The sequence below is a fragment of the Centropristis striata genome, chromosome 4, assembly GCF_030273125.1.
Source record: "Centropristis striata isolate RG_2023a ecotype Rhode Island chromosome 4, C.striata_1.0, whole genome shotgun sequence".
Taxonomy (NCBI): Eukaryota; Metazoa; Chordata; class Actinopteri; order Perciformes; family Serranidae; genus Centropristis; species Centropristis striata.
Window position 1 is genome coordinate 36,142,574 of NC_081520.1, and position 11,430 is coordinate 36,154,003.

Consider the following 11,430-nt stretch of genomic DNA (forward strand, 5'->3'; position numbering starts at 1 on the left):
AAATCATACCCAACCGATTAAAGGAAGAGCAGCAGAGTATTAAACTGAGCAGCAGTGCGATTTATTGCTTATAAATTCAACTGTTCATTTGTGAGAGGAAGATTATATTAACTTGTGTTTCATAATTGACATGAGGTCGAGGAAATAATCAATACAGCATAGTAACGCAATATTTTGCGTGGCAATATTATATCGATTCATGGCCGCCAAGTATTAATATTTAGTGTTCCGATGGCCATCAGTATTTTCATTGATTTATCTGTTAGAGGCCGTATCGGGCTCACTTTTAGGAATATACTGGTGATACTGGTATCATATGAAACTAGAAGATTTAAGGAATCTATAGGCACCATGTACGTCAGGAAGTTGTTGAAATAACGCTGCAAAGTTAGGCTTTTTTATGTTTCTTTAAAAAAAATTCAGAGCCGTGGAGCTTAAAGTTGAAGAAAGTTTGATAAAATGCTGCAGTTGTTGTCGTCCATACATGTTTGATATCAGATCAGTTCAGTTTGACTGAATACTTTGTTGGTCAGTCTGTGGGTTTGACTCTCATTGTGGAGAAATAGAAAGACGGAAAAGTGAGATGGATAGACTGAAAATTTTCTCTTACTTGACAAAACAATTCTTGATCAAATTTAATTTTGTTGAACACGAAATGCAGTTTGTTACAACCCCGGTGTACTCAGGCAAATACAGATTTGTATTGAGTAACAGCAAAATAAACAATGTTAAGGAAAGGAGAACCTTCTTCAGGCTAGATACAAGTGGTATAAGGTGAGGCAATGAACAGGGCGGAGGGTGGCGCCAACTCATAAAACAAACAAACTGAAACAATCTTCCTAACTCGCTTTTCCCCAAAACTATCTTTCTACTTAAAACACAACAAACAAAGGAACTCTGGCTAACTACGCTGGTTTACTCTACACAAACAAAAATACAGAAATGCAACCACCCATAAACTAGTGAGACTAACAAAGGTAATAATCGGAGTGTGATGTGAATAAATGTGAAAAAGAAAAACTAAACCTAATGCCCAATAAACAGTTAACGATAACAATACGAGTGCCTCAATTTCTAGTAGCTACACACACTAGGTTTTCAAATACCTTATAATCAAGTCAAGAGACACACTTTACACAAGGCCATACAAAGAAAAAGGAGGGGCCGTCCACAGCCCCGTGAAGCTGCTCTTAAAGCCGAGCTGGAGGCAGGTGCGGCAGATGATTGGACGCCGGACCAATCGAGCGGACAGAGGGCGGAGCCAGGGGAACACTCGATCCGGCCTTCGGTGGAGGCGTTACCCAGCGGGGATTCCCTCTTACGGAGCCAGTGACGCTGCTGCGGTCCTGAGGCACAAACAAAGCAAAACCCAAAACACACACACACAACGTACCCCAAGGACGTAACACAGTTAAACAGTTAAATCTCAATATATTGTATCGCAATACTCACCATATCGTAAACTGCTTAAAATCGCAAACATATTGTTTCGTGACTCAAGTATCGGGATAAAAATGCAAGTTGAAGCAGTACTTTCTGTTTTCATATAACGCAGACCTTGTCAAATACCCTCTTTGATGATATTAATGAAAGGGAAAAATAACTGGTTTATTCGACTTGTGATTCACATTCCCTTTAAGGTGTTCTTCCTTGGCTCATACTCCACCCTTCCTCTAACTTTTATATAAATCCGGCCAGGAGTTTTTCCCCAATTCTGTTAACAAACCAACGAACCAAACCACGCACACTGCTCCAAAATTGAATAGTTTTTCCTTTGGCCCATTCTACACCTTTCCACTAAATTTTATGAAAATTGGACAAGTGATTTTTCTGTAATGCTGCTGACAGACAGACAAACCGAGCCAAGAACACAACCTCCATGGTGGAGAGGATAAAGGGAACAATTAGTTCCCCTTTCAGCTTTGATCTCACCTGCATGTCAGAAAAAAAACAATAAATCCTGGTATCACCACGAAAATTGTATTGTAATGCAACACTAAGATGAAGCCTGCGCGCACACATTACACACTGGCTCTCAGGGATGAATTGCAAACTACTGTCGACATTGTGAGTCATTTTCCAGACTTTATTAAACCAGTGTAGCTTTGCTGTGCATGAATGTTCTTTCTCCTCTCTGCTCCACACATCGTTATTTATCACACCTGGAAGCTGCCCAGGACAACCAGAGGCTGATCTGTTAGCCACTGAGCAGCCCCACCGGCATAACTGGGGGTAAAGTGCCTTGTTCAAGGGCACCTTACCAAGCAGCAGCTTTTCTTCCACTTCTTCCACCCAGATTTATCTCACTGGTGCTCCCGGGGGCAAACCAGCAGCCGTCCAATCACAAGAAGCCTTAAATAAGCACTATGGAGGTAGGTTAGAGAAGCTTAGAAGCACAGAAGAGATTTTTTTGAAACCACGGCTGGCCAGCACAAATGATGATACACAATTTTCAAATGAAAGTGTTAAGTCTGACCAATGTTTCCAGGCAACGTGAGCTGAAGGTTACACAGTTGTGACTGGCTCAGCGGGTTCTGTGATTTTAAGTTCCCAGCAGCAGTGCAAGAGAAAGTGAAACTCTGTGTACTGCTGACTGATTGAAACAGCAGCCAGGTGGAGTTGAGAGACACGACCCTATCTCGACCCTCCATATCAAGGCCTCGGGGGAGCTTCAGAGACTGGCACGACTTCACTAATGACGGGTGGAATGTTTCATCTCTTCATCACATCCCACCCACCAAACACTGTCTGTCTGTCTGTCTGACTGCTTCTTGTTGTCTCTCTTCCGCTCTCGTCACTCCCCCATACTCATCATCTCGATCTCTCTTTCACTCCACTTTACCTCTCATTCTGTCCTCCCTCTCCTTTAGTCTCTCCTTATGTCTCAGCCCGTCTTCCACGCTGTCTTGTTTCACACTGTCCGCAGTGACTTAATGACCCAGTGCTGCAGGTAAAAAGCAAAAGGGGGCCCCTGGTCCTGCTTCTCTATTATCTGCTGCATCACCAGGGAGGAGTCTAACTTATGTGTGTATGCTCTGCTTTAAGAGAGAATGTGTGTGTGGGGGTACATAGTGCTGGTTGATCTATTATCTGTCACACAGTGAGAGAGAGGAGAATAATTCTGCAACAGTTTTGTGTGTACAGTATGTGTGTGAGGCTGTGTGTGTGTGTGTGTAGATGGATAGTGCTGTCAGGGATACTGCCGGATATGTTGAAATGAGAAGTAAATGAGAGAAGGTAATGCGAGGTATAAAAAAAACAAAACAGGCATCATATGTCAGTGTAGTTGTAAATAGTATGAATATGTATATTCTGTAATTGTAAGCAGATTTGCAGGCCTGAAGGTCTATACATGATGCTTCCTACCTGTTTTACACAGTGTTCTTCCTCCCCCTGACAGAGCTTGAGTCATGAGCTGCTGGTTAGCATGCTGGCTTATAATTGGGTGATGAATGGGCCCGCTGGTCAGTGTTCTGCAGTGTGATTGGATGATTTAATACCATTTGTCCACAGACTACTGTGCTTCTATACTGATTCACGTTATTCAGATTCGGTGGGGCTCATTTGTGTGTGTGTGTGTGTGTGTGTGTAAAAACAAGTGGAGAAAGCCCACACTGCTTATTTAAAGCTGCAATAATTCATCTTTCTATTATATTATGTATCAATACAATGCATCACTGGCTAGAAACAAGACTTTTATATCAGGCTGTAGCTCCAGTAGTGCTCCTCACTGCAAAAAAGCCAACTTGTATTTTTTGGCCTAAAACAGTGATTTATGTTGGTAAAACTTGGAAATATAAATTACTGACATTTCGGGCAATAATGTAAGTTAGCACAACAAAGGAAGCCAGTTGTCTGCTCAAAAACAAGTTGGTGAGTTGTTGTTAATTATATCTTTAAGTTGGGGTTCACAACAAGGGACAATAGTTCTGCTAACTCTTATTTCTTTGTTGTGAAATTTGGTCATTAGCGAAAGCTAGCGGCTAACTGATGCTAGCGGCTAACTGATGCTAGTCGCGCTGCTTGTTACAGCAACAAGAGTAGCCATTAGCGTATCAATGCTAACTAAAAATTGTGGTCGCAACATTAGCTGACATTTATTTCATAGCGGCGTTACAATCGTGCCAATTCAGCACATTGCAGAAGTTAGCAGGAGTAAGGATTAAAAGTTATTACATTGTAAAATTATAAGTTAGTACAACTTACAGTTGAGTTGACAAAAACCTGAATTCAGAGTTAAGCAAACTCAAAAACAAAACTTAAAATATTTAGTTTAATTGTCCAACTTAAAATTGTATCGAAGTTTGTTGCCTTGAAATTTTGAGTTCACCCAACTTTTCTTTTTTTGCAGTGCTTATGTATTAAATAAAACATTGGTATTTGGCTTTAATATGTCTTTTTTTAAAGTCAAAACGCCCTTCTAAAAATGTTTTCTGACGTGATCTGACATAGGTTGGTGATGACATGTCTACATACACACCCTTATTATCTTTATCTAGAGACTTATTATTATATTAGCGCAAACAAGGATTCCAAAGTGGTGGAACATTTCTGGTATATTTCCACTGGATGGGGGCTTCAGCAAAATATATTTGAAAAAAAGGACAACCTAATACATTCCATCAGTTTGTGTATGCTATAGCAAAAATATTTTTACCCCTTTACCATGTCGTCAGCTCTTTACGTCGGGAAACTAAAGCTGTGATCTTCTAAGCCAACCGACTCCACTGAAAAAAACAACAATTTTTCCTCAGAGAACACAAAAGTTGTTGGACTGATGATACTGTCACCTCATTTAGTTGATTTCTCTGTGTTATTGTGTGACTTTTGGATCCGTACTAACATAAAGTATATTTCCAGCACAGCATGTTGACTTATAGTGTTGGCGTTTACTGTGAAAAATTAACGTCACTGCTTTTTTTCTGGTTGAGCATACAGTTCCATTTCATAAACCCAGAAAAGAACACTAATGGAGTCGGCCTTTAAAGGGTGATGTGTCAAGAGATGTTCACAACTTTTTTTCACTGCCCCCAATCTCCTAATCTCCTGTCTTATTATGACTCATTGTAAAGTTAAAGAGAAGAGAAAAGGTCATTGCTGATGTGTCTTGCAGATTCAGGCCTCCAATGTTTTGTAATGCAGTTTTTTTGTTATTACAGCAGCTTCACTTGACACCATTGATAACAGGCATTTTTAAGATAATCAAAGCATCACTGCTGAATATTCAGCTCCTTTAAAAATTAGAGCGTAAAAACCACTGTACAAAGACATAGTTTTTGCTGAGACAGCAGTCTCAATAAATCATAATGCAATGCACAATGGAATGTACTGTTGAGTAAAGGGCATACTCTCTTTTTTCCCCCTGACATGAAATCTTTCGTTCACTGAGGAAGAGAACACAGGTGGAGAGAAAATGCTTATATATTATTTTATTCTGAATTACAGTGAAAATCATAAACCGTAGATTGACGGTAAGAATATGAAATGATGGGCCTTTTTTCTTTATCCTAATCAGACTTAACCGTTCAAAGAGAGCGAGAACAAAGAATATTTATGGAATCAAAGACATGTTAATCAGAGATACCTAACCTAAAACAAAGCATGCATTTTATTTTTCTGCATCCTTTCTTTACTTTCTTTTATCTGCTGCCTGAAGCCTTTATTTGTCAATTATTTGTGGGTGAATCCGTTCCTGAAGCTGCAGATAAATCCATCTTTCGGTTACAGAGAAAATGAGACCAAAGCTCTTCCGGCCTGTAGTGAATAAAAAGCAGCCAGCTGTACACTGTTATTACTGTTGTATGTTTCTCATAATCTCTAAATTCCTGTTGGGCCTGGTGAAAGATCTCCTACAGGGCTATGTGTCATCCTCCTCCTTAAGCTAAATAATACTTTCCTCTGAGGACATCTTCTTACACCGTCAGCCGCCTTTTTATTACAGAAGCTTTCAGTCCGCATGTGTTTTAGCACTTCAAGTGGCAGGCACTGAAAACTAAAAACTTCCCAGTAAAAGATGGAGATTATGGTGGCACGATAAAAAAGCTGTGAGGCACTTCTTGCTAAAAATAAATAAAGGTGATTGGTGGACACAGGTTTATATTCCACCCAGTGGCTTGTTGCCTGTTGGGAAGTGCATTAGTCAAATCTGCGTTGTCATACCTCTGCATAAGTCACATCTCCTTTGGTGGTGTTATATAATCCTCTTCAGACTCTCCGGCTGTCCCCACAGTAATGCAGCCTCCTAGGCTGTAGTTAATAGTGCTGCCAGAAGCATGCACTTTTGGTGTTGCTACATAACTCATAATCTCTTAACCACTACGGCATGCATTATTAAATACTCAGTGGTGGTCTTTTCCTTGAGCACTATATGATGCTGACCTCGCAGAGTGTAGCAGCTAATGCACTGTAACCTAGACTGTAAATACCATAATTAATATGAATAAAGCTTTATATGGTGGGAATTGTTAAACTCTCTTAGCCCAGAATACAATGAGGTAAAAATAATCTCATTCTTACCCAGACAAATGCTAAAATAACCACTTTTATTAAATACAAGTATTTCTTATATTGAACGCAGGAATGTCAAAGTCATATTATTGCACTGAAAATATTAAATTCAATATTAATGCTGTTTCTTTTTAATCTGTAAAATATGAGAGGAGGGCTGAGAGCTGCAGGCACACTGAATACCATTACATGCACACTAGCAACTAGGTCAGTAGGTGAGATCAGAGTACAGGAGGAAACTGGACAACATGCTTACATGACCTGAAGTAACATGTGCTCGGCAACCTGCACTTTCTTCTCTACTCTGGACTGCATTTAGATGCAAGACTGGCGTATTTCAGGTGTAAAGTGAAAAATCATAGTTGGAAGCTGGATGTTTTTTCTTTCTGTTTGAATCCATATGAATGTTTTGTATAATTCAGGTGTGAAAATGAAATTATATTTATTCCTGGTTCAGTTTGAGCCAACTTTAGATTTACTTATTTGGGTTACAGAACTAGGACCCTGTTATTGATGTTCGTACCATCGAGCTGTTATCAAAGTATCTAATTGTGTTTTCATGAATCCCTTATTCAAGGGATTCAAGGAATCATTATTGTCATCCCATGTTCACACATGGGATGGAAATGAAAATACCATACCTGGGGATAGAATAATTTAAAAATAATTTGAGGAATGGATTAAAAAAGTACAAGCACTAAAAGCAACAATGAGCATAAAAAATGAAATGTCCAAATGAAGTGAAGACTGCAGAAAAGTGCAAATGGATATATTTCATTCAAAGGTGAGTTTCAGTCTGTTTCTGTTGATATTGTCCAAGAGATGGGTGATAATGTTGTAGAGAGGAGAGGCAGTGTTGCAGGGCTCAACCAGAGCAGTAGTTCTCAACCTTTTTGAGTGGCGACCCCCCATTTAACATGCATGTTGTCCGTGACCCCCGCTCACTGAACACAATCTCACACGACCAGTTCAGATCATACAAATTCAGCTGATACGACTGATTTTGGACAAATAATGAAGCAGACAACAACTAAAACATCTCTCTGTCTGTGCATTTATATATTTTTTTTATATTTTATTGTTACTTTTAATCTAAGTCCTTTGCTATAAGTTTAAAGGTCCATTCTGACCTCCTGAGTGTGTAACAGTCAGCTTCAAGCCAGAGACTCCTTGGAAAGGAAGAACTTGCTACTTTGGGATTTGTCAGAAAAGACACAAAATTACCTCAAAAAGAATCAAAATGACCACAAAATGATCAAAAAGACACAATATGACCAAAAAAATGCATCAAATTGAGCAAAAAAGGACTCAAAATGACCACAAAATGACAAAAAATGACCACAAAAGTCACAAATTGACCAAAAAAGACCCCAAATGACAAAAAAAAGATCCAAAATGACCAAAAGAGACACAAATGACCAAAAAAAGGAAACAAAATTACCAAAAGACACAAATTGACCTCAAAATGATAAAAAAGACACAAAATGACCAGAAAAAAAACAAAATGACCAGAAAAAAAACAAAATGACTAAAAAAGACACAAAATGACTAAAAAAAGACATTAAATGACCAAAAAGACTAAAACACATTAACCCATGAACACTTTAACACAGTGGAGACAGAGCTGACTTCCAAAATGATTTGGCGACCCCCAAAAATTATCTCGCGACCCCAATTGGGGTCGGGACCCCAAGGTTGACAATAGCTGGCCTAGAGGTTAGGAATCAAGCTGCTCCTGGGCGCACAAATGTGCTGCCCACTGCTCCTAGCATTGTGTGTTCATTGGTTTGTAAAGGATGGGTTAAGTGCACAGGACAAATTCTCTGCTCCCTTTTTCAGTGTCTATGTGTGCAAAAACTGAACCTAATGTTAATTTTAGCATCAGAAGCTCATAGAATGTTTTTTTCTTGTCTTCCAAAATATCAGAGAAAGTACAGATGAGTCTGCTGATATGTTTTTTTAAATCAGTAGTAACACAGAAAACATCACTGACATTGCTAGTCAAAACAAGACAAAAGGGAAAAAAAAAGTCATCTGGAAAGCAGAGGCAGGAGATCTTGCCATCAAACCATCCGAGGGACTGTGTTTGAGAAACGGAGACAGCGAAAAGCCCCAAAAGGCTTCGGCAGGCGTGCAGCATTTGCCATTTCTCCTCATTTCCAAGTAGGTGAACTACATTTTATCAAAGACTAGCCCCTCTCTGATTTGCTGTCTGGAGAGTACTCATGTTGTTTCAGTGCTCGGCATCACCGTGACAGTGCATGAAATTCATGAAAGTGTGACTGCAATATGCACATTTTGTTCCCCTACAGGAGGCGAGCAGACGACCACTGCGGACCTCGGCCTGTTGTTCCAGTCTTACAGCTTTCTAGCTGCATCAGTTCTTTGAACATGAAGGTTACAATTGGAGGAACAACTTAGAATAACATAATAATACATTAGTTTCAGCTCACGGACAAATGTGCCACATGCTATTTGTCATCAGTTCTTAGCGTTTATTGTAACCTGTTGGGATCCATTTCACCCATGGGTGCCAACCTGTACCTGCTTCAAGCAGACTCACAAATAAATGATTCTTGAATACGTTTCAGCCCAGGGCTTCCTACCTGTGGTGCTTTTACACATGACAAGACTTCCAATGTGCTTATTATATTTACCATAGCCTGAGTCTGAGGATAAGAGCAAGAAAGGTTGAAATGGGTCGTGGGTTGAAGTGTTTTAACAACCTCCAAATAAAAGCGTTCCAAGTGCATTTATCAAAAATAATCACAACCTGACAAGCCATGAAAGAAAGTTGGCAAGCATCCACAGCGAAGCATCAAGGATTAGACATTATTTTGATGACTGTTTTTCTTTTCTCCGTTGTTGTAGGGATTTACACGTATGCGCGTAGAGATTAATCAGACAAAAATAATTTTGAACATTTCCAGTTTCAACATGTGCTTATCTCTGCATGGTGACATAGATAGGTATCCATAGCAGCAGGCTTTTGTACCATGCAATTTACACCAATATTTCTAGATTTTGCAATAATTACAGTCATTTGCAAAGTCTTAAGAGGCTATATTTATAAGACTCATCAGCAAAGGGCTTCTTTCATTTCAAGTGGCAGAGATTTGCATGAGGACCAGCCGATGCACAATCATATTTAGAAAGTATTTACCTGGCTCACAGCACCGAGCCTTTGTTAAGCAGTATCATGGGTGTATATAATTTCATGCAGTTAATGAAGTTTTATTTCATTTAATTTAGAGGATCATATTTTTCTGCATAACCTGATGCCAGTTGTGATGTTAAATATTTTCAGAACTTGCATATAAAGACTGATTGTATGTTCCAGGATCTGATGGCATGAGGGAAATCAAAAGTGGCATCCAGTGACTATTTCATATTAATGCAACGTGGAGCACTTTCAAATAAAGTAGATCTCCTTGTTTTTAGCAACAAGATCTCCATCCTAAACGATAGAATAGACTGTTTGTCAATACCACCCATAATGACACGTGAGCATTTGTCAAGAGTGGTTCACGGTACAAAGAAGCATTCTAGAAATAGCACACACTTCATTATACATACACGTATGGTTCATGGTTGAAAGAAAGGCTGCAGTTCCGGTTAATTTAGGCCACAAAACTACTAACCCTGGGCAAAAAAATAGCTGGTTAAACATAGGGCTGGGCATTATATCGGTATTACGAGTTATACCGATGTATTTTATAAAGAGATATGTAGTTGAGACAATACCGCCATACCGATATATAATATCTTTAGATGTTGCCTTAATGTATGACCTCTATTTGTTACAGCCATTTGTTCCTCTCTGCGCACGGCAGACACAAAGCATTCTCTGCTGCTCATACTCTTTCACATGTGCAAGGATGCAACATAACAAACTTTTTAAAAAAAACCCATGGTGGACATGGTGCTCTTTGATAAAGAGGTATTTAATATTGCAGATGAAGAGCAACATGACATTGTTTGCAAAACACGCTGCAAGCAAATTGCTTCAAAAGGCTTTGAAGGTTTTGAATTTGACTTATTTGAAGTCTTTAAATCAAACAGGTTGATGATGAATACTTGTGATGTTGAGTTTGAACTAAACACTTTGCACATGTTGTTTAAAATACCAATATATATATATGATATATTGCCATTCTGCCTAAAATTACTGGGATATGAGTTTTGGTCCATATTGCCCAGCCCTAGTTGTGCGTTATAAAACACCATTTAAACAGTAAATAAATGTACGTAAATACCAGAAGTGAAGTAGTTACGATGGTGACGTGACTTACGTTAAAAACGTTAAAAAGAAATCTGATTAACAAAACGTGAGCCACGTTATGTTAAATTTCATTTATTTTTGTTTTCACATGGGACATGAACCCTGTTCTCCTGGGTGAAAGTCCACTGTTTGTTCGACCACCTCTCCATCGTCCCTTCCCAAGTATGACATCTGCCATTTAAACTCTGCATCGCCGTCAATCATTACTAATACCTCAGCAAGATGGCGGCGGAGGACAGTCTACATCGTCGTATTTTGCTGCTTGTACAAATGCCTTGATGTTTTTGTCTGGATTTTTAAATTTTCCTGTCTAATGTAAAATCAATCAAAATAGCTAAAATTTTGTGTTCATATGCACTATTTAAGCCAACTGCTTAAAGTTAAATCCATGTAGAACCTGATAATGTAATAAATTCCCGATAATGTAATAACCCCGATAATGTAATAAAAATCTGCACTTGAGTCTATTGAAAATGTAATAAAACCTGATAATGTAATAACTTACCGATGATGTAATAAAGTGCATTTCCCAATAATGTAATACACTTTTTACCAATAATGTATTAAAGTATAACATTAATGGGAGGTTATTACAATATCAGGTTAGCCTTCATTTCGCAAGTCCTGATAATGTAATAATT

General features: G+C 38.8%; 1 long non-coding RNA gene across 1 annotated transcript in view; it reads left to right on the forward strand.

Annotated features, from left to right (window-relative positions):
- LOC131970509 (uncharacterized) overlaps positions 1-9,084 on the forward strand; it is a 47,499-nt gene extending 38,415 nt beyond the window's left edge. The window contains exons 2-3 of the long non-coding RNA XR_009394187.1: positions 8,476-8,670; positions 8,820-9,084. This is a non-coding gene — a long non-coding RNA (uncharacterized LOC131970509). The remainder of the gene's footprint in view (positions 1-8,475; positions 8,671-8,819) is intronic.
- The last annotated feature ends 2,346 nt before the right edge of the window (positions 9,085-11,430 follow it).